Here is a 23,763-nt window from a genome sequence, read left to right on the forward strand (position 1 = left end):
TGGTTGTGCTTTCAAACTTTTAATAAAACTTATATATTGAGAATCATCATTGGACAGCACACCTAAAGCCTTAGAAATCATTTAAAATGAAAAATTGTATTAAAAAATACAATATAAAATACATGTGATAAAATACATGTGATATAGAAAATATGTGACTTAAGTATCCAAAAGAAAATCATTTATATTTGCAGACTAAATTCTGTATTGTTGTTTATACTGCTTGTATGAGGATGATTATTAGCCAACCAATTTATGAATCAACCAATTTTGTGAATCTGTAAACTTGAGAATCCAGACTTAGAGAGGGAGTAGGGGACAGAATCACTATTTTGGACACGCTGATTTCATTTGATGTTTTATATGCTCCGCTAATTGGTTTATCATTCCTAACTATTTTCTTCTTCTTGATAGGTGGCATATTCTCTCCTATTAACTTTGGGTTTGGTTACATGACTTGTTTTGGTTATTAGAATATGGGTGGAAATGAAAGCATTCAGTGAGCTCAAGTTTTAAGAGGCTTTATGGGTGTCCAGTTGCCCTTTTAACTCCTGTCCGTGAACTTCCAGAATAACACAGAGTCTCAGCTCAGTGAGGAGAGTAAGAAATAAATATTTGTCCTTGAAAGCCATTGAAATGTTGAGACACACACACACACACACACACACACACACACACACACACACAGCTATCATATGAGGTACCTGTAATATTTTCATTTCACAGATGAGGAAATTAGAGTGTCAAAGGGGCTTAACCTTTTTTCCATGATCACATTGCTGGGAAGTGGCAGATCTAACCTGGATGTCAAAATATTTACACTGAACCCAGCTTCCTAGGGTAGAAGTGTGGGACATGGCAAGAGCACTGCCTGAAAGTCAGAAAACACAGATTCTAGTCTTAGAGAAATCACTGAGTCTTTTGCTCTGGAAAAGGCATATCAACAGAGATCTCTGTTGGGTCATAATTCCCTTTCAGGACTTCTGTTTTCTCTGATGAGTAGACTATGCATACAATTGACATTTACTGAGGATTCGCTGAGTAAGATGGTCCACAGTAAATATTAGCCATGGGCCTCTAATTTCTTTCAGAGATGATGCTATTACTTTCTAATATAATGAAAAGAAAGCATTGACTCTCAATTCTCAAAAGGTTTATATAATTTGTAAGTTGTAGACTATGAGTAATCAGATGTTCAGAAATGCTTTAAGAAACTCCAGCAATAATGTCAGCTTTTACTCTGTGGTGGTAGTTAATGCACTTCCTCAGCAGAAAGAGCTGAGCAGCCAGTGTCTTATCTGAGTAATTTAGGCCAAAATTGTGGGTTTTAAAAATATGCTTGAATATCATGGATATTTATGTTAACTCCCATTTCACTGGAGTCTTACAGAAAGATCCTATAGTCACAGATTAATTATGACTAACTTAAACTTTTAGAAGAATGACTTCATTCATGTAAATGAGTATATGGTATAAATGAAGCTTCCTTTGGGTCACGATTCACCTTTTCTATCTTCTCCTTGCCACAAATATAATTTTTCTCTTATGAATCATCATATACTCACAGCAAGGAAGGCGTCACAACATCACCAGTGTCATCAAGTCTTATTCTTGGTACCCTATAATCAGGCTATTTTGTGGGCCTCTTTCACTTATTAGTTTCCACAAAGACAAGTAACAGGTTTTCTCATATACTGTCTCCTTTCTACATAAGAATACCAAGACCTTTCTGAGTTATGAAGAAATCTTAGTGCCTTAGAATTGCTTCTGAAACAACTTTCTTTGGCTTCCCTTTCTTTTTGTTTCTGTCAGATCAGAGATCTTTATTTCTTAGCTGATAAGTTTTTAAGTTTCTCATGGCCAGTGCAAAATTGGTTTTTGAAAACACTTGGAAAAGAGTTACCATGCAGAGTTTTCTAGAAAACATCTACCTGTGCAACAGAACACGTAAAAATCCAACTTTTCTACTTACCTGCCACCCCACTAGAAATTCTGTTTTCATTCTTCTGTTTTTAAAGTATGGTCTCTAAGCATTTCCTTTCATTGAGTGATTAAGGAAGTAGTAGCTCATTAAACTCCCACTAGCTATGTTTTTGTGTGTGTGTGTGCAATCATCTGATTTATAAAAAGATGCAACAAAATTCAAAATGATACAAAATATCAATTCTAAAACAACATAAAAAAGTGAGTATGTTTCACTATACTCGGCTCATAACAGAACAAATGGGTAAGGAGAATAATTCATGCTATAGCATATTGCTATATTTACTGGAAACCGAAAAAGTTGGTAAAGGAAGGCAGAGGAACTTTATCTTTAGAGTGTCAGAATTAGAACCAAGGGGCTCCATAACCATCTGGCATCCATTCAATGTTGTACCTGTGGTTAGAAAGGTACATGATGGGAACTCCAGAGATCTTCCAGATCCTTCATTTAAGGTCCCGGTCAACTGTGGCCACACGTAACACTTGTGGTGAGTTACTGTCTGTAGTAAGCAGTTGTCTGTATAGGTTCCTTTGTGTGTGCATGGTAATCATGCAAATCTTGGATCTTTGGCAATCCTTAGAGCCACTTGATACTTTTGCCCCAATTTCTCAATTTCAGCCATTACACAGTTATACAAGGGATACACTAGGCATAGAGAGTCCATCATTGATTGTACTAAGTCAAGTTTGGCTTTAATGGAAAAGTTGATAAAGTTGGTATCAACCAGGATGTAGTAAGGTAGGCCCAGCTGTGTGTTATATTGGAAGAATAAGCAGGAAAGATGTTGGGGGGACTTCTCTTTCCTTGAGTGCACTGGGATCTTTTCTTTCTTTCTTTCTTTCTTTCTTTCTTTCTTTCTTTCTTTTCTTTCTTTCTTTCTTTCTTTCTTTCTTTCTTTCTTTCTTTCTTTCTTTCTTTCTTTCTTCCTTCCTTCCTTCCTTCCTTCCTTCCTTGGCTTCAATCTATCCTTCTCTTTAAGCCCCTGATCTCAGAGACTAATCGTTCGCTTCATGGTAGCATACTTTCTTGCTTTCTTTTGCTTCCCCTTGTTCACACCACCCTCTTGTTTCTTCCCAAACTCCCACTAGTTATCAACATCCATTGGGAATTAGCTTATCAAATGATTTTAAACCATGCTGCTATCATACTGAGTGAATCTTCACTTTGGAAACAAGGAGAAAAGAGTCACTTTGCATGCACTGTAATCCAGGGACTGTGATAGGTGTCTTAAATATATTATCACTTCTAAACTACACAGCAGTTTTAGATGTCAGCACTTGGCAAGTATGTAATTTTCCCTTTTTCACAGGGGGCCAGGACTCATACTCATGATGCCTGACTTCAAAGCCCATTGCTCATCCTACTGTGATGGTGTTCTAAAGGAAAGTGCAGTATTTCCAGGCTCAGTCCATGGCTGAGAGGCTGAGAGGGTAGCTCACCATACCTGAGGAATTCAGGACTAAGAAGTGGGGGTGGTGGAGGAAAACCAAGGGAAGGGTGAGAATTGGAGGGGAGACAAATGTGGCAGAGGGGAGATGAGAATGTCATGATGATATTTTCTCTCTGCACCATAATTTTGCCCAGAACAAATACTCACTATAAGAGTATTTTTATAGCAACCTTAACTTAATAATATACTTGGTCATATGATGAGAGTTCTCATACATGATTACAAGTTTCATTTTTGAGGACTTATAAAAATTATCATCAGACAATGAAATCTTGAGACAACATAACTCAGCATGATTAAGTAGTCTTTAATGTCACACAGATTTCTCTTTTGGAGTATCTTCTCTCCTTACACTGACAATATCCACACCTACTTTCCAAGAAAATTTACCATCTCTGTTGAACATCTACCATGAAGAAAGCATTCTTAACCTTGGCCCTGTGGCCTGCCCCCCCCCCCAACTCCCCCAATAGCTTTCCCCTCTCTAGATAGTTCTCTGTAGTACTGGCCTTTCTGCTTCCTGACTTTCCATAAAAATTTGTCAGTCAGATGTTCTGTCTTCTTGTGGACCTAAAGAAATCCATAATGTCTATGGATAAATAGGTGTACTTGGCCAGGGGTCTTCTGGATAAGATATCTTTAAGCTTTAATGAAAATAACCTCTGACCTATTAGAGTCATAGCATTTGAAAGCTAAAGCAAACTTAGAAACGTCTAATGCAATTCCATCATTTTTGAATGGCAAAATGAGGCCGAGAGAAATTCCTAGAATTTAGATCACACTGTCAAGATGATGAGATGGCAATTATTACTTCAGAAATGAGGAAAGAGTAGTATAGAAAGAAATGATTCAATTGAGGCTACACAGAGGATCAAAATGGAATGGGTTTCCTTTCACCTACCTATCTTCTGAGTTTGCTTTATTTTTCTTATAAAAGTTGCCTCTATCTTTTCAAACCCTTTTTGGTTGAAATTTCATGTATATCTGAACCCTGTAAGTAGTGGTAGCTGGACTGGAGGATAAGGAGAATTAGGAAGAACTTGCCCTTAGATTTTAGTTGCATTCATTTTATGTCGCTCCTACCTTTTTAAAGTAATATACTGATAATGATATGACTTGCCTAATATGAAAAATTCACAATGAACTACTGTCAGTGTCACATTAGCCAACTTTTGTGAATAGAACAGCTTTCCAATCAGGAACTTGATTTACCATTTGGATTTTATAGTCTTCCTAAGCAACAATAAATACTAAATGCTATAAACCAATAATTCCTAAGTTAGCTATAATACTAAAATATGCTACTCATAACATTTACTTTCCATTTGTTAGAAGGAAATTATTAAACATATCTTTTGACTTTGCTGTTTCTATACTGAATAAGAATGTTCAGTTCTAAAAGGTTTGGTAATAAATTCATAACTGAAAGGTAAAGAAATTTGTGTGAGCAATGATATGATAGAGGTTAGATTGGGAGTCCAATTCTTGAGCAGAGTACAGATTCTTATTATGAAAGAAATTATGGAGGTCAAATGATTTCAGCTGATTGACTTTCTTTTCTTCTAGTCCAATTGCTAATGGTATCTTCCAACAGGTGTTATAGGATGAGATTTTTATCTTTTGGCTCATGTGGTATTCATACCTACTTTTCTACAAAATATCCAGATTAGAGATTTTGATTATATTTTATGTTTTATGATACAAAAGTTGTAGCTCTGTCTTAGGAATTTTTTATATTTGTGGCTCTCCAAGTTAAAGATTCACTACTTTACTATGTTTATTCTTATAAAATAAAAATAGTGAATATGGAATGTTTACTATTTACCAGGTGCTGTGCCCAAGGCTCTACATGTATTGTGTATTTAATTTTCATATAAACCAGCAAGGTAGATACAATCATCATTCTCCTTTTATTTTATTTTATTTATTTATTTTTTCCCAACGTTTTTTATTTATTTTTGGGACAGAGAGAGACAGAGCATGAACGGGGGAGGGGCAGAGAGAGAGGGAGACACAGAATCGGAAACAGGCTCCAGGCTCCGAGCCATCGGCCCAGAGCCCGACGCGGGGCTCGAACTCACGGACCGCGAGATCGTGACCTGGCTGAAGTCGGACGCTTAACCGACTGCGCCACCCAGGCGCCCCTCCTTTTAAAGATGAGGAAACTAATTTCACTCATATGTGGAATTTAAGAAACAAAACAAATGAACAAAGAAAAAAAGAGACAAACAAAAACCCAGACTCTTAACTATAGACAACAAACTGATGGTTACCAGAGGGGAGGTAGGTAGGAAGATGGGTGAAATAGGTGTTGGAGATTAAGAAGTGCACTTGCTGTGATGAGCACCTGGTGATGTATGGAAGTGTTGAATCAATATATTATACACCTGAAACTATTGTAAAACTATATGTTCATTACACTTGAAGTAAAAATAAATAAAAATATAAATAAATAAATTTTCATTAAAAAATAGATGAAGAAACTGAGATTTGGAGGGGTTAAGTAACTTGCCTGTAGTCCCCACTTTCAGGGAGGAACTGAAACTAGTTGCTTGACTTCAGACATGTGCTCTTATCTCTTGGGCTACACTGGTCGATGGATAAAAAAAATGATGAGGAGACTAGGTGAGGACTAACACATTAAAGCTGGGCAGAGAGAAAGCCTGAAGTCACATCTAATTCTCATTCTTATGACCAGTCCTAGCTCAAAATAATAGTCTTTGCTCTGTTGAAAATATTCTTACTTCAAGAGTAGATAAACTTTTGGCTGGTAGGAAGTACAATGGAAGATTTTCTTTCATTGCTGATATCCAGTCATTGCCAAGTTCTGTTGAATCTTTTATCTGAACTTTTCTGAAATCATTTCCTCCCCACTGCATCCTCAGTCCCACTGACTCAGTTTAATAGGCCCTCTTTAGGTCTCATCTAGTATCCTCTCGCTAATCTCTCCACCTGCCCACTAAGTCCATTCTATGATATTCCTTCAGTATCAAGATTAAAATCAGATGCAGCTTGTCACCAAGTTGCTTATGGACTTCTTGAGAGATGACATATAAATAAGCAATTACAACACAATGATAAACCCTTGATCTGTTAGGAGGAAGTATGCCCTGTGAGAGCATAGAGAAGTCAGAATTTCAAGAGGAGAGCCAAGGTAAAAGGTAACACTTAATGGAATTGCTAGTTACTAATAGTGGAAATAAAAATAAAACATTCTACTGATAGTTTCACTACTAATAGTTTTGAGCTATTCATTTGTGTCAGGCATTGTTTTAAGTCCTTTACACACACCATCTCATTTAATCCTAACCGCACTCTGCAGTAGGTATTATTATTATCCCAGCTTTACACATGAGGAAACCAAGTATTAAAGGGTTTAAGTCATCTATCTGGGGTTACAGAACTAGTAAGGGATCTAAATAAGGCAGTCAGAATTCATTACTAATTTTATTTAGAGGGGAAGAAGGGGTGAGTTATTATGTATATTGTATTTGAGGAGTAGAGCTGTTCCAAAGGCAGTAGGTCTGCAGATCTCAGGTTCAGGAGATGTGGAGTTGGGAATCATCAGCCTATAGAAGTTATTTGGTGCTAAAAATGTTGATGGAAATGCCCAGAAGAGTGTGAGTTAGAAAAGAGGAGGTGCAACGAGAGAAACTTGGGGGGAAAGGAGAGGTAGAAGAGTCACTTACAATATGTCAAAGGATTATCACAGAGGATTGTTATTTGCAGGTGGAAACAGCTTGCATGGCTTGGCACATAGGAGTTATAAGACGTCATCAATTGTCCTGAAGACTCTGCCTTAGCTCTCTCTTTGTCCAAAGAAGCTTACTTCTCCATTTAAGACTACATCATAGTTACTGGCCTAGTGCCCTCTGTGACTCAGTATTTGTAACCATCTAGAGCACAGGTCAGCAACTTTTTTTGGAAAAGGACAGATAGTAAATATTTTTGGCTTTGTAGACCACATAATCTCTGTTGCAACTGTTGAATTCTGTCATCTATTGTAGCGCGAAAGCAGCCATAGACAATATGTAAACAAATAGATGTAGCCGTGTTACAATAAATCTCTATTTACAAAAACAAATGATGGGTTGGATTTGGCCACTGGGCTTTGGTTTGTTAACACTTGATCTAGAGATGCCCCTCTTGGTTGGGTGTCCTTTCAGAAATCCTTTCTCAGCTCTGGTCCTTGCTTCATTAAACACTTAGCTCCAGATAGTTGAATGTTCTTGAACATCTTCTTTATTCCCTCTTTATCTCCTCCTTCTGGTTCATTCCCTAGTAAGCTTCTCTGGGGAAGAAATATTTTTAGTAGTTATTGTGAGAGCAGCTCCATAGGAAAAGCTAAGATAAAAACTGTCGTTAACTGAACTATGTTAATGTGAAATGCATAGCGTTTTGGTGATCTGCTCTGTTACTATTCTAGTTTCTTAAACACTCACCACCCCACCTTACCAAAAAAAAATTCAAAATGGATTATTACAAAATGAATTTGGTCCATGTTTTAGACTGCAGTGGACTTGTACTTAATATGACAAACTAGGTTTTATATGTTAAGCAAGGAGTAATTTTGATTCTAGTGGAAAAAATTCTTTTGGTGTGTTTTGCTTCTTTGAGAATTTGGTAGTTTTGTGAAATAAAGGATGTCTAGCATTTCTTAGAGGGAATCCCCATGGAGGACACATGCAGCAATTGCAGGATTACCCTGAGAATTGAGGAAATTCAGCTTACCACTGAACATTTTAACCAGAAAACGAAAGTATCCATTGCATCTCAGTAGAAGACATAGAGATGGCCAACAGACATATGAAAAGATGCTCAACATCACTGATCATCAGGGAAATACAAATCAAAATTACAGTGAGATTATCATCTCACACATGTCAGAATGGCTAAAATCAACAACACAAGAAACAACAGGTGCTGGTGAGGATGTGGAGAAAGGGGAACCCTCTCATACTGTTGGGGAGAATGCAAACTAGTGCAGCCACTCTGGAAAACAGTAGAGGTTCCTCAAATGGTAAAAAATGTTAAAAATGTTAAAAATGTTAAAAATGTTAAAATGTTAAAAATAGAACTACCTACACTCCAGCAATTGCACTACTAGGTACTTACCCAAAGAATACAAAAATATGGATTCAAAGTAATACATGCACCCCAATGTTTATAGCAGCCTTATGTAATAGCCAAATTATGGGAAAGGCCCAGGTGTCCATCGGCTGATGAATAGATAAAGAAGATGTGGTATACACACACTCACATACACACACACACACACACACACACACACACACACACAATGGAATATTAGTCATAAAAGAGAATGAACTCTTGCCATTTGCAACAACATTGGTGGAACTAGAGAGTTTTTATGCTAAGCTAAATAAGCCAGTGAGAGAAAGGCAAATACCATATCATTTCATTCATAAGTGGAATTTAAGAAAGAAAACAAATGAACAAAGGGGGAAAAAAGAGTGAGTGAGTCAAACCAAGAAACAGACCCTTAACTATAGAGAACAAACTGATGGTTACCAGAGGGGAGGTGGGTGGGAAATGGGCGAAATACGTGATGGGGATTAAGGAGGACACTTATGATGAACACCAGATGTTGTATGGAAGTGTTGAATCACTACATTGTACACCTGAAACTAACATGACACTGTATGTTAACTAACTAGAATTTAAATAAAAAAACTTTTTTAAAACCACTTTATTGACAAATGATTGACATACAAGAAGCTATACATATTTAATGGTACAATTTGGTGAGTTTAAGATGTGGCTTTGTTTTGTTTTGTTTTGTTCTGTTTTTGTTTTTTAACTTACATCCAAGTTAGTTAGGATATAGTGCAACAATGATTTCAGGAATAGATTCCTTAATGCCCCTTACCCACTTAGCCCATCCCCCCTCCCACAACCCCTCCAGCAACCCTCAGTTTGTTCTATTTAAGAGTCTCTTCTGTTTTGTCCCCCTCCCTGTTTTTATATTATTTTTGCTTCCCTTCCCTTATGTTCACCTGTTTTGTATCTTAAAGTCCTCATATGAGTGAAGTCATATGATATTTATCTTGATATAACTAATTTTGCTTTAGCATAATACCCTCTAGTTCTACCCACACAGTTGCAAATGGCAAGATTTCATTCTTTTTGATTGCCAAGTAACACTCCATTGTATATATACACCACATCTTCTTTATCCATTCATCCATCAATGGACATTTGGGCTCTTTCCATACTTTGGCTATTGCTTTTTTTTCTTTTTTTTTTAACATTTATTCATTTTCGAGAGACAGAGATCACAAGCAGGATAGGGGCAGAGAGAGAGGGAGACACAGAATTGAAGCAGGCTCCAGGCTTTGAGCTGTCAGCACAGAGCCCGATGCAGGCTTGAACTTACAAGTTGTGAGATCATGACCTGAGCTGAAGTCGGATGCTTAACCGACTAAGCCACCCAGGCATCCCTGGCTATTGTTGATAGTGCTGCTATAAACATTGGGATGCATGTGCCCCTTCAAAACAGCACACCTGTATCCTCTGGATAAATACCTAGTAGTGCAATTGCTGGGTCCTAAGGTAGTTCTATTTTTCATTTTTTGAGGAACCTCCATACTGTTTTCCAGAGTAGCTGCACCAGTTTGCATTCCCACCAGCAGTGCAAAAGAGATCCTCTAAATAAAAAAACTTTTTAAAAGCATGTTTGTGTATGTCACACAAAAATATGAGGAATGAATTTGTTAAACAGAAAGGCTCTGAGCTACTTCCTAAATACCACTGTTAGAAGAGAGATGTGGAGTTTAATGGTGTTATTCAAAAAATAACCACCTTATATTCAAATTCATGTGCAATAGACCCATTTTAAGCTCCTATTCCAAGTAGGAAATGACTTCTCCTGCCAAAAGATGTTGGCATTCACATCAATTAGCACTAGGTTCAGCTACACATAACAAAAAAATCCAACAAAGAAATGGCTTACATTCTTAAAAGAAAAAGAAGTTGTCTCTTTTAAGTCTCTCATGCATAATTTGGAGGTAAGCAATTCAGAGCTGGAATGATGGACCACAGCATCATCTCATACTCAAGCTCTCCATTCTTCGCCCATCTTAGAGAATGATTTTCATTCTCCAAATCATCCTATGGTCCAGGTGGCTGCTACAGCTCCAGCCATCACATCCACATTCTAGACATCAGGACAAAAGAAAAAAGAAGAAAACCTTATTGCCTCTTTTAAAAGAGACTTCTAGGCAGTCCAGCACAACACTGCTACTTACATCTCATTGGTGAGAACTTTACCTGATTGTACTGGGAATGAATAGAGATATTTATATTTAAGGTTACAATGAACTTGGCTAAAACTTGGATTTCTCTTACTAAGGAAGAAGGAAGAATGAGTGTAACAAAAAACCAGTGATACTGCTTCAGCACTCACTCTTCACCAGCTTCTCTGCTGTCAGAAATATCAAATGATCTTGGGCGAGTCACTCAAATTTCTCTACTCTTCGATTTCCTCAGTTCTAAAATATCTAACTTGTATATTTGTTTGAAAGTTAAATGAGATGACATGTGTAAAGGGCCTAAGGCATATAGGTCTTCAGTAAACATCAGCCCCTTCCACATATCAACAGAAGCAGGATTGAAGGGGCTGGATTGAACCCAAACTGGCAAATCCCTTGGGGCTGTAATTGGGAACTACTGTCTCCTCCGTCAAGGACGAACTGGGTAAGTTCTCCTGGCACTTGATCTTCCTCTTCTTTCCTATATTACACCCCATATCCAGCTTGTGCCATAGAAGCCTAAGCAATAACTGGGTACACAGAAGCTGTGGCAACTGATGACCTGCTGTACAGAAAGAACTGAAGGAAAAATGGAGAAAAATCAATTTTCCACTAAAACTTCGTATACCAGAACTCTAAATATATATATATTTTTGCAAAGACAGCAAACCATTCAGATTTCTAGTAGTTTCTACTGTCTGCTCAAAAGAAAGTGCTCCTAGATTACCCAACCTTTGGTTTATGTTTCAAGTCATTCCTCTTGGAGAACCCACTGAGAGACTGTGAGGATCACTGATCAACTATCTGCTACTGAAGACCAGGTTCTCTGCAAGCAGATGTTGAGATGGAGTTTGGGATGCAACATGTTTGGGAGGCATAAAGCCTGTGGATGAAAGGAATAGAACCAAGATTGACCAGAAAGAGAAGTTAAATTGTAAATGCTGGCAGGGACCTCTGGAGCAAGTACTGTCTAACAGGATGTCCCCCATCAGGCAGTCTGGTCTTTATTACCACCACCACATCTCATGGAATTATCAGTGGGGAGCTGTTCTGGAAGGGCAGGACTTCAACGGAATCCAACCCTAAAGGAGCTGACATCTTCAGACTTTCTGCTGAATGTTTCCCCATAGCTGGACAGCAAGACCCTCCTTGTAGGAGACAGGGCAGCACAAGTCTACACTATCTGCCATAGAAATTAATGTCCACCATAAAAGGATGTCAGTGTTTTCCTGGCTCTGCTGGTCATACATTGATTTCTTATGACAAATGGAGTTGACACAAAAATCACTGTATTTTACTCCTCGACTCACATCACAAGAGTGTATGCTTAATTGCTAATAGGCTTGAAATGCTATATAAACAATTCAATTAAGATTAGAAAGATTGGAAAGTCAGGTTTACTCTACCAGCCCTCTTGGTGTAAAGATCAATGTATATAAGCAAGGATTTTTCAATTTAAAAGGAGATTTGAATGCACTTCATAATTGATAGCAAAAACCTGAAAGATAAGGACTATGGAGAAAACTGATGCTTTAGCAGATTTCCAATATTTCTGAAATCTTGCTTTCCCAGGAAGCAAACTTTTTTCGTACTTATTTTCCAATTTTAAGTTCTACTGAGATTCAATGGATACTTTCATTTTCTGGTTAAAATGTTCAGTGGTAAGCTGAATTTCCTCAATTCTCAGGGTAATCCTGCAATTGCTGCATGTGTCCTCCATGGGGATTCCCTCTAAGAAATGCTAGACATCCTTTATTTCACAAAACTACCAAATTCTCAAAGAAGCAAAACACACCAAAAGAATTTTTTCCACTAGAATCAAAATTACTCCTTGCTTAACATATAAAACCTAGTTTGTCATATTAAGTACAAGTCCACTGCAGTCTAAAACATGGACCAAATTCATTTTGTAATAATCCATTTTGAATTTTTTTTTGGTAAGGTGGGGTGGTGAGTGTTTAAGAAACTAGAATAGTAACAGAGCAGATCACCAAAACGCTATGCATTTCACATTAACATAGTTCAGTTAACGACAGTTTTTATCTTAGCTTTTCCTATGGAGCTGCTCTCACAATAACTACTAAAAATATTTCTTCCCCAGAGAAGCTTACTAGGGAATGAACCAGAAGGAGGAGATAAAGAGGGAATAAAGAAGATGCTCAAGAACATTCAACTATCTGGAGCTAAGTGTTTAATGAAGCAAGGACCAGAGCTGAGAAAGGATTTCTGAAAGGACACCCAACCAAGAGGGGCATCTCTAGATCAAGTGTTAACAAACCAAAGCCCAGTGGCCAAATCCAACCCACCATTTGTTTTTGTAAATAGAGATTTATTGTAACACGGCTACATCTATTTGTTTACATATTGTCTATGGCTGCTTTCGCGCTACAATAGATGACAATTCAGCAGTTGCAACAGAGATTAATGTCTGTTCATGACATTTTTTAATTGGATTATTTCTTTTTTGGGTGTTGAGTTTTATAAGTTCTTTATATATTTTGGATACTAACCCTTTATCAGATATGTCATTTGCAAATATCTTTTCCCATTCCATAGAACGTCTTTTGAGTTTTGTTGATTGTTTCCTTGGCTGTGCAGAAGCTTTTGATCTTGATGAAATCCCAATAATTCATTTTTACTTTTGTTCCCTTTGCCTTCAGAGATATCTATAAAGAAATTGCTATAGCCAATATCCAAGAAGTTACTGCCTGTGTTCTCTTCTAGGACTTTTTCACATTTAGGTTTTTCATCCATTTTGCATTTATTTTTGTTAATGGTGTAAGAAAGTGGTCCACTTTCATTCTTTTGCATGTTGCTGTCCAGTTTTGCCAACACCATTTGTTGAAGAGACTGTCTTTTTTCCTATTGGATATTCTTTCCTGCTTGGCCAAAAGATTAATTGACCATATAATTTGTCAGTTCATTTCTGTTTTCACAAATATGCTTTTAACTGACATTGTTTTGATGGACAGGTATTAAACTCATAACATTCAGAGTTGCTGCCAGGGATGCGAATCTTTAGTTTCTAGTTCCTACACTCTGTGTTCTCTGCATCCTCATTAAAATGGCAGCTTCCACCAGTTGTATTTTTAAAAGAAAAGAGCTTTCTTTTGCACATATTTTAAGAAAAACAAGAGGCTTATTCTCTTGACCGAGGGGAAAATTTTAACATAGCTGGGTTAACTGACTTGATTTCTAACCTGTGGCATTTTTATTCTGAGGATACCTCACAATGAAAATGGACACTACAGTAAAGCAAGTAGAGATCAGAGTCAGGGAATCATTGGAATGAATGTTTGCATCTGACTCTTTGATTACAATAAGCAATGTGGCCTAGCTGGGGAATGCTGTATTTTCACAATTGACAGACCACACAGCCTGCAGCAATCAGCAAAGGGCAGCTTATTTTGAGCACAAACATCCGTCAGACTATGATGAGAAAAGCAGAACTGCAATCAGTGGCGGGTTCTTCAAAGAACTGTTGATGAAAAATGGATTTTACATGTATCAAGTGGAAAAGAAACTGCAGTTCATTTTTTAAAGTCCCATTTACATGAACAACAACACTAGCAACATTTCTGAACATGAAAGAGAGTGATACGGTAATTCTATCATAAGTGGGACTTTTCTGTCCTCATCACAAAATAGTATACTCAGTCTGTGGCAGGAATATATTAGGTTTCAAAAAGGCAAGATAATAAGCAATTTCAGAGAAGGATCTTACATTTATTCCAAATGCCTTATGCAGATATATTTTTTCATTGATATTATGATGGAAGAATTCTATTGATGTAACCAATAGAATAGAGATTTTTGATAAGATTTCCAGTCTTATCTACAGTAGTTCTATTCCATATGACTAAAAAATTTGAACTATTTAGCTCTTTGAATCTTTCCAGTGAATGGTAGAGCATGAAAGCTCTGTAGGCTCAAAGTTTTTGATCTGAAGAGAGAGAAAAGTTGTTCAAGCAGGGATCTTTAACTTTCTTTAGACAGTATCTCCTGCTGTGGTTATGAGATTTTTGGTTTTGATATGTGCTAGAATATTTGGAAGTTTTTCCTAAAGTGGCAGAAAGAGAGGCTACTTTAAGCACTGAATTTCTCTCTCTTTAAGGCCTACTAATTATGTAAGGAGGCATTTAGAAGAGACCTCATCTTGGGCCATATAGGCTGCTCTGTTTGGTTTTGTGCCTCCAAGGGAGCTATGGGAAGAAAGCAAGGTCATGTATTGGCTTGGGTTTATAGCATATAGAGTCTATTCAAAAGCATGAGCTCTCTCTTCTGTCTCCCATCTCCCATCTGGTAATTACTAGATCAGGCATTGGCTTTTGTATGTGGTCAATTTTTTCTGTTGAAGTCCATCAACATGCATTGTTTCTCTTTATGGGTTTGCTGAAAAGTAAAATAAGCAATCCCAACTATCTGTCTCTTCAAAGAAGAGGAACAATGGGGCGCCTGGGTGGCGCAGTCGGTTAAGCGTCCGACTTCAGCCAGGTCACGATCTCGCGGTCCGTGAGTTTGAGCCCCGCGTCGGGCTCTGGGCTGATGGCTCGGAGCCTGGAGCCTGTTTCCGATTCTGTGTCTCCCTCTCTCTCTGCCCCTCCCCCATTCATGCTCTGTCTCTCTCTGTCCCAAAAATAAATAAAAAATGTTGAAAAAAAAAATTCAAAGAAGAGGAACATTAATACTTTGACCTAAAAGGACACTAATTACAAAAAGAATAATATGCATATCAAGTAAAATAAGGTCCCAATTTCCTTAGCCATGATAGACCGACACTTTTTTCCTTTTCTGTCATGTACAATTGTGGAGAGTCTAACATGTGGACTCTGGAGCACAGGCAAGAGAGCTATGTAGAGGTTGCTGTTCTGAAGGTGAAGTTATTTTTCTGTCCCTGATTATTCTCCCAGGGTTCTGTTTATATCTTATTTATAATTAGAGACATGCATTGCAAAATGCTCTTGGCCAGTCACTCATTGTCTAACGCAAACATTTTATCTGAGCGCTCCTCCAATTTGTAGCACCCAAAGAAGGAGTGTTGTGGCCAGCTGCTGACAAAATCGTAAACATTTTCAGGGGTAGTTTCACAGGAGGTCTGGGAATAGTTGCAGATGTATCATCCAAAGAGCAGTATCTAGAAAAAAATACATCCCTCCATTTATGTATGTATGTATGTATGCATGCATATTTATTGACTGACTCAGCCCACCAAATAACCCGTTAGGCTGAGTACCAGCACTGTTGCCCTGGTTTCAAAAACCCACTTGATGGATCAGAAGCCATGTAGACATGCCAACCTGAGCAGTTAAACTGGTAAATTCCAGGCTTTATAATGTGTGGACAGATGTTTGTGCTGTTAAAAATGTGCCTTGGCACAGGGAGAGAGTGGTGATCTGAATATTGTCTTCAGAGCTCCCTGAATTTCCTTGCAGGAGTTGAATAGGAAGTTGTACAGCTTGTCTGCATCAGTGATAGGGCCCCTTTATCCTTTTATTCTTTTGGGGTGGTATTAGCAAGCCTGGTCCCTCATGTCTTCTTTCAGTTCACTGTGTGGCATATTACATTGATAGCATGAGAAAAATATGCTTTCAATTCAAGAAGAATTCTAGAGGACTCACTTCGTAGTCTTTATTCTCTGATGTATGTTGAATGACACTAGCAGTGAAACTTCAAACTGCTCATTTGGATAGGGCAGCCATTGTGCACTTGGATATGACTATTCTTTTTATCAAATCTCCTGTTATTTGCATTTATATGGTACTTTTCTTCTAAAGCTTTTAAAGCAATTTCAACTTCACAATACTTGGGCGAATTGGATCAGAAGAAATACACTTCATTTTGAGGTTGAGATAAAAGACAAATTGTCAATGGCTCTCCTTAACAGAGTACAGTGGGTGTTCAGTTTTCCCTGCACTGATTTTCCTGGAAGCCTCATGGATAAGATAATTAAAGAAGGGGTTCTGATCTCAGGGTCCAGATGCTCTGGGGGAAAGAGTTCATTGATAGGCTTCAGGGATCCTGTGAATGACCCTTAAGCTCTGTGAGAATCTAATAAATACTTTGCCCAAAATGCAGAGAGAATGTACAAAATGTAGTCCCCTCTGCATTTTGGGCTAAGGGTTTGCAAGTATTTATTAGATTCTCACAGGGCTTAAAGACCATTGCTTGGTTTGGTGCTCTGGTACATCTCAGTCAGTTGGTGTGTTTGCTAAAAATTCTTGGCTATCCAGAAATTTACAGTTAGTAAGTTTGAGGTGGAGCTTTGGGACCCTAATTTAAAAAAATTTTTTTTTTAACATTTATTTATTTTTGAGACAGAGAGAGACAGAGCATGAACGGGGGAGGGGCAGAGAGAGAGGGAGACACAGAACCGGAAGCAGGCTCCAGGCTCTGGGCCATCAGCCCAGAGCCCGACGCGGGGCTCGAACTCACGGACGGTGAGATCGTGACCTGAGCTGAAGTCGGACGCTTAACCGACTGAGCCACCCAGGTGCCCCTTTGGGACCCTAATTTTAACACCAAGTGATTCCAATTCAGTGAACCAAGAGAAACACTGGCCGAGCCCCTTGAGAAGAGCCAAATAAATAATTCCTGATAGGAATCTATGGAAAACATTTGTGGAAGAGATTAAAGTATAAGGCCAGAAGGAGAGTTCAGAGACTATAATAGTGGTGTAGAATACAAGAAACTTTGTCATGCATTATAAAACAAAACTGTATTTCAAGAGAAGTTAGGCTAGGTCTTTGAGAGTGAATGATTTAAAATGGAAAATCAAACACCTTATACAGGAGTTTTAAAAATATCCAGAACAACAATGTTAGTAGACACAACATTGTTTTTAACTTTTTCATATCTGTTTTTTTGTGGCTTTTAAGTCTGGAAAATAGGAGCTGGTGGCAGGAAACAAATGCTCAACAAAGTCATTAAATATCAGTTATCTGGAAGTTGAAATCTTGTCATTAATTAGAAGCTAAGAAATAGCATAAAAAAGACCATTTCTTTGCATTGCTGGGAGAAATGAGTTAGCTGAACATAGTTATTCTGAAACGGCAAATTATTTTGGGATTTTCCATTTTTACAAACCCACGGAAATAGAAGATATGTAGAGGGATTCTATTTTGTTGAAGGGAGCACTTCTGTTTCAGTCTGTTTGACAAGAAGTTCTACGAAACTATTATTCTAAATATAGTCAGACCTGAACTGGGAGACCATCATATTTAGTGTTAACCAATGGGTTGACCAGCTGGAGGAATACAATTTATCCCAACTCCCCAGCTGATCTTCACAGTTTCCTTCAGGAGCCACTCATGTCAAGGCCGGACAAAGTCCTCCCGTGACTCTGTCATCATCTATCCTGCCAAATATACTTTGATGTGTATGGCACCACACTTAAGGAAAATTGCTTCACGAACTTTTATTTAAAGCCATAATAATGTTAGCTCTGTGCCGTCTTTGCTTGTTACTTTGTCATTTAGTTTGACTGTAAGAATAGGATGCAGTGGTGGTGCGTCAATTGCTCTCAAACCTCACTGCAATCTGTAAAGTCCTATATTGGTAAAGTACCTTTTGGGAAGTACACAGTGTCTTTTTGAAGAGATTCTTTTAAACTTTAACAGAATGTTTTTCTATAAATGTATTGACACACACTTAGAGTACAGAATACCGGAGCCTGGCAAGATCTTCTGAGAATACATGTGCGTGGCTGATGAAATGTCATGATTTGTTTGGAAAAAGCTTTTAGGAAATTAAATTGCATTAAAAGAGAAGTGAGCTTTCTTATGCAGGTATAATGTACTCTTAATGTAAAGCCACAGCAGATTATCCTGAAGAGAGACTTTGAGGAAAATAAAGGGGGGGCCTGTCTGAAGGAATCTCTGTCCTTCAGGTTGGCCTGAAGCAACTGAAGCCATCTTTCCCTGGTCCAGTTATTTTGTGATCCCACTCCTATTCTTTTCATCCTGTCAACATCCCCTGCAGCCCTGACCTCTGCAAAGTCTCATTCATTGTTACACAGCCAGCACTAGGAAAGTACACATAATCAGCCTCCATAGATAGTTGTTAAGTGAATTGACAAGTGCATAAAAATCTCCATTAACTTTTCATCAACTTCTGGGTAAAACTCAGTCTTTACAATGACCTACAAAGCCCAGGCTGATCTGGCCCCTGTTATTATTTCTGATTTTATCTCTTAGCTTTCTCCTTTTTACTCACTCTGTTTCACCTATACCAGCCTCTTTGGTAGTTCCTTAAATAAGCCAGGCCTACTTCTACCTCAGGGTCTTTGCACTTGCTGTTCCCTCTGCTTGGAATGCTCTTTTCCAGTTATCTTTCTCTGTCTTAGAGGCTTCTTTCTTACTTCTAGGCCTTTTCAATTAAGTCTTCCTACGTCTTATCCTCTATTTCAGATGTCTATTTATTGACATGTAACAAACCGCCCTAAAAGTTAGTGGCTTAAGTAGCAATGATTTGTTATTTAAGATAATTCTGCAGGTTCCACATGGGAATTCCACATAGGAATTCTGTTATTCCACATAGGAATAATATTCAGCCAGAAGCTCTGTTGTTATGTCTCAGTTCTCCTCTTATAGGATAACTCATCTTCCAGGGCCTTTTCATATGGCTCTCTCTCCAGCAGAATAGTCAGGTCTTGCTTAAATCATGGAAGCTAACCTTAAAGTAGGAGTGTTCCAAGAGGATAGCCTTAAGATGAAGGACTTACCAAACCTCAGCTTACATCATACTTACAGATGTGTCATTGGCCAAAGTCAGTCCTGTGCCATGGCCAGCATCATTGTGGGAGGAGTTTACACAGGGTGTGAACGTCTGGAGGTATTGTTTACTGGCGCCTATCAACTAACAGTCTACCGCACTCTGCTCTCTGGCCCCAAGCGATTCATATTCCTCCCACCTGCAAAATATACTGACCACCCCTGAAGACTTCCCAGAGTTTTGTCCCATTGAGGCCTGTAGCTCAGGCTTGAGGACCAGGATGATACCATTGAGATTAGGTCCAAGTGTGGTGGAACAGATGCGTTTCCTCAGGTGCCACTCCTAGAAGTGTTAGAGTTATATTTAGTTATAGCTGACTATAACTGAATCTGCAAGATCATTCTGTGCCCCTCAGCTCCTACTTAAGAAATGCAACATACGTCTTCCTTTCCAGTGGTCGATAGGATTTAGTATGCTTACCTAAAGGCTTACCTTCTTATGCAATTTAAAGATTTTCTTCTTGCTCTATTCTCAGAACAGGCATAGAGGATCTCATTGTTATATTGTAGTTCTTCCCTTTGATAACTGCCAGTTTCCTTTTTACTTTCTCCTCCCAGATGTTTCTGTTATCTATGACCCTAAGACTGTATATACATTATAAACAATCCAAAATTTAGTGAATTAAGTAAACAGTAATTCATTATTTCTCAATATTTTCTTAAATGTGTTTACATGTAGGTTAGAGCTCTGAAGGTGCATCGTGGTTCTCCTCCCTCATCACCATCTCCACTTTGGTGTCATCACCCAGGGCCTTTGCATATGGCCTCTTTATCCAAGGATAGTCTGGACTTCCTTACCTCATGGCAGCTGGATTCCAATAGAGCCCACACAGAATCTGCAGGATTTTATAAGGGCTAGGCCTGGAGCTGGTGCTTCTGCCTAGTATATTAGTTAAAGCTAGTTATGAGGCCAGCTCTGATTCAAGGGAGGGGAATATAGACCTCATCTCTTAAGGAGAGGAGAGGGAAGAGAATACAGGGAGGGGAGAAATTGTTGGTGGCCATTATTGGGGACTATCTACTACAACCCTTCTTCCTGGTTTTATTTTCTCCTAAGCTGCTATTACTCTGTGTTTATCTTGTTTATTATCATCTCCTACACTGATATATAGTTTAGAAAGTCAAGGAATTTTGTCAATTTTTATTCACTGCTGCAAATGCCCAGAATATTGCCTGTCACATAGTAGGTTCTTATATATTTTTTCTTTATATATTTTATAATGTTCACTCTTCTAGCTGCTGGGATACTTTTACTGCTGTCTTTACCTTGGTGTTTATTATCTATGTAGTCCCTCATGGCAGATTTGAATGCACTGTGTCAGTATATGTTCATACATTTGATTTTTGCTGAGTCTGAGCCCACTTGCTCTGAATGTATCTTTGGGAGTTAACTCTGGTATCATCAGATTCCTCACCTAGCCTGAGTCTTCTGATATGGAATGAGGATGAAGAATTTGTTGTGCACTTGGCTGGCCGGCCCTGTTGCCACCTCAGGCTGCTTTTGGTCTGCCCTGTCTCCATATCCCTGGATGCTCATTATAAAGACTGATCTTTCCATAGAGGGGAAAGTCACATTTTCTCCTTTGTGTTTATATATATACATGTAAATATAAAATTATATTAAATAATATGAATATACATTTAAGAAAAGGACAGGAAAATAGGAGTAAAGGACACACATTTTAGATTTCATATCATGATTAAGTGTAGAAATATCCCACATTCTGGGATTCTGAAGAATTCTAAGTGCAGGCACCTGATAATATTTGTCAAATAAAAAAAGAAGAATTAAAAATGTCAAAATGTTTAGGGTATTGGAAAACCAAAGGCTGATGTAAAACTGTCTATGTTTGTTGATCTGTGTCTTTTCTCTCCTTACTTCATGCCAGTGTAATTTCTTCTCATTCTTTTTCTTTTTGTTAATGTTACAAAACATTTTTGGAAATTTCATTGTTTCAATTTCTATGCCTAAGTCTCAGTTCTCCAGTGATACTTGATTTGGCAGTATATGATTGTTTTAACTCTGGTTTTATTTGGCCTAAAGCTTGCTGGTGAAATCTTTGCAGCAGGGAACCACCTCCTGTTGCTTTGATACAATATTTTGTTAGAAGTAGAATTAACTGTATGATGGGCTTATGTCATAATGCCATTGGTTCCAGAAACCACCTACACAAATAAGCCTAATTTTTTTCCAAGTCACACCTCATGTAGCAATGAAAGACATTTGGGTGACACATGAAAATCATATTAATGGATGGTTTCATCTAGTGTCTGTAGCTGGAAATTGCAAATAAATTCAGTGACTGCTACGTGATTGTACAGGATGAAAACAGCTATTATTTGCTTATAGGGTTTCTGTTTAAGCAAGTGAAAGATCACAACCTTGGGATAATTGCTGGAAGGATTTTCTGGGTAAACTTTAAAATAAATAGTGAGAATGAGGAAGGTGAAACATATGAAGATATTTAACTAGTGTCATCAAAGCAAAAGTTGAGAAAGAAGATGGAAGGGTCCTGAAACATGTCATGAAACATTTATGAATTATTAAAAAGAAAACCATATTATCATCCTTACATCTCAAGAATAATAAAATAATACTATAATTTGAGAGCATCTATAAACTTTTAGAGTAGAGTGGAGATAGAATTTGATCATAAAGCTGATTGCTTTTCTGAAATAAAATTAGGGGGATACAGGCAATTCAGCAGATTAGAGTATTTAATCACATTTTCTTTGCTAAACAAGTTCATATCTCTACCAATTTATTTCTAGAAAGATAATTTAAAGCCTTGCTTATAAGTTGAAGTAAGAGGAATCACTAAGTATCCTCCATCAGAGCAGTTTCAAGCATTGTTCTTCCTTATCTACCAAGCTTGATTTAAGGAATCAAATCATGGGACAAAAAGGCTGGAGTTTTCCCTATATTTTTATTTCTTGAATTTTGTTTGTTTGAACACTAGTATCCGAATGAGGAGTTTGGTCAACATGAGAATTATAAAACAAGGAAGACATTCAACTGAACTTCCCTGATAAAGTTTATATGGTTTTAAGACCCTTTCAGTCTGTAGAATGAGAACCTACTCTGTCATTTTTTATTAGTGAAAATGGCCCTGTGGTATTCTGACCATTCTTTTGGCCTAGGCATACCTCATTCCTGGTGGCAAAGATCCATTGAACTGGAGGCTCAGTTATGTGTCTTCTCTGGGACATAGTTACAGTTTGAGCATTTTGGGGTCTTGACAAAGAGTGATCTCAGATTTGGAGAAATCAGGAGAAAAGGGAACATTGCTTCAAGAGTGTGTGCTGCTGGGAAATGTTCTTACCAGTCATGGAGAATTCAGGGAGAAAAATGGAATCATCATTCATAATCATTTGTTGATATACATATAGCACTCTTGAAGCACTAAGAGAGAAGGAGAAATGCCCACCCACATTTCTCTTCTTCACCCCCAAAATTGTGAAATAACCAGAGATGAGTTATATGATTTTGTTTTGAGAAAGATAGACTTAAGTGGATTTTGTGGAATTAAAATTCTTTATTGGCAACAATGAATGATGCTTTGTTCATTCTAAGACTGATTAATTTTTTACTATAGAAATATTAATTTGACATAAATATTTATTTTCTAATTATAGATTTAATTCTTGTCATTAGCAATCTATAAAATATAGAAAATGTAAAGAAAATAACAATGACCTTTAAATCCTAAATCTAAAGATTAGAGTTATTAAGACTAGTACATTTTCTTCCAATATTTTTGAGCACACACACACACACACACACACTTTGCATCATTGAGATTATAATGTCTGTATATTTTACATATTGCACTGTTTTTACTCACTGTATATTATGGACACTTTTATATCTTTACATATTCACTTAAAAAAGCCCAATGCGATTTCATCATAAAATTTATCATAACTTATTTAGAACTCAATTATTATTGGATATTATATTAAATTTTTATAAGTAATGTTATAAAATTTTAATGCATAAATATGTGTATTTTGATAATATTCTTAGATCTTACCTTTAGAAGTAGAAATACTGGTCAAGAAGAGTAAATATTTTCAAAATTATTCTTGATATCTGTTGTTAAATTGCTTTCTCCAAAGATTATACCAATGTACATTTAACCAGTACTAATGAGATTCATCTTATCATGTCATTGCCAATGATGAATATCATGAGTACTGAAGAATCTTGTTTAAAGTACTTTTGGTGAGGGGCGCCTGGGTGGCGCAGTCGGTTAAGCGTCCGACTTCAGCCAGGTCACGATCTCGCGG

The 23,763-nt window shown here is 37.5% G+C and overlaps 1 pseudogene; it reads right to left on the reverse strand.

The window, feature by feature from the left end:
* Positions 1 to 2,328: 2,328 nt before the first annotated feature.
* Positions 2,329 to 3,023, reverse strand: LOC131517138 (rRNA-processing protein FCF1 homolog; annotated as a pseudogene).
* Positions 3,024 to 23,763: the final 20,740 nt, after the last annotated feature.

The sequence above is a fragment of the Neofelis nebulosa genome, chromosome 7 (assembly GCF_028018385.1).
Source record: "Neofelis nebulosa isolate mNeoNeb1 chromosome 7, mNeoNeb1.pri, whole genome shotgun sequence".
Classification (NCBI taxonomy): domain Eukaryota; kingdom Metazoa; phylum Chordata; class Mammalia; order Carnivora; family Felidae; genus Neofelis; species Neofelis nebulosa.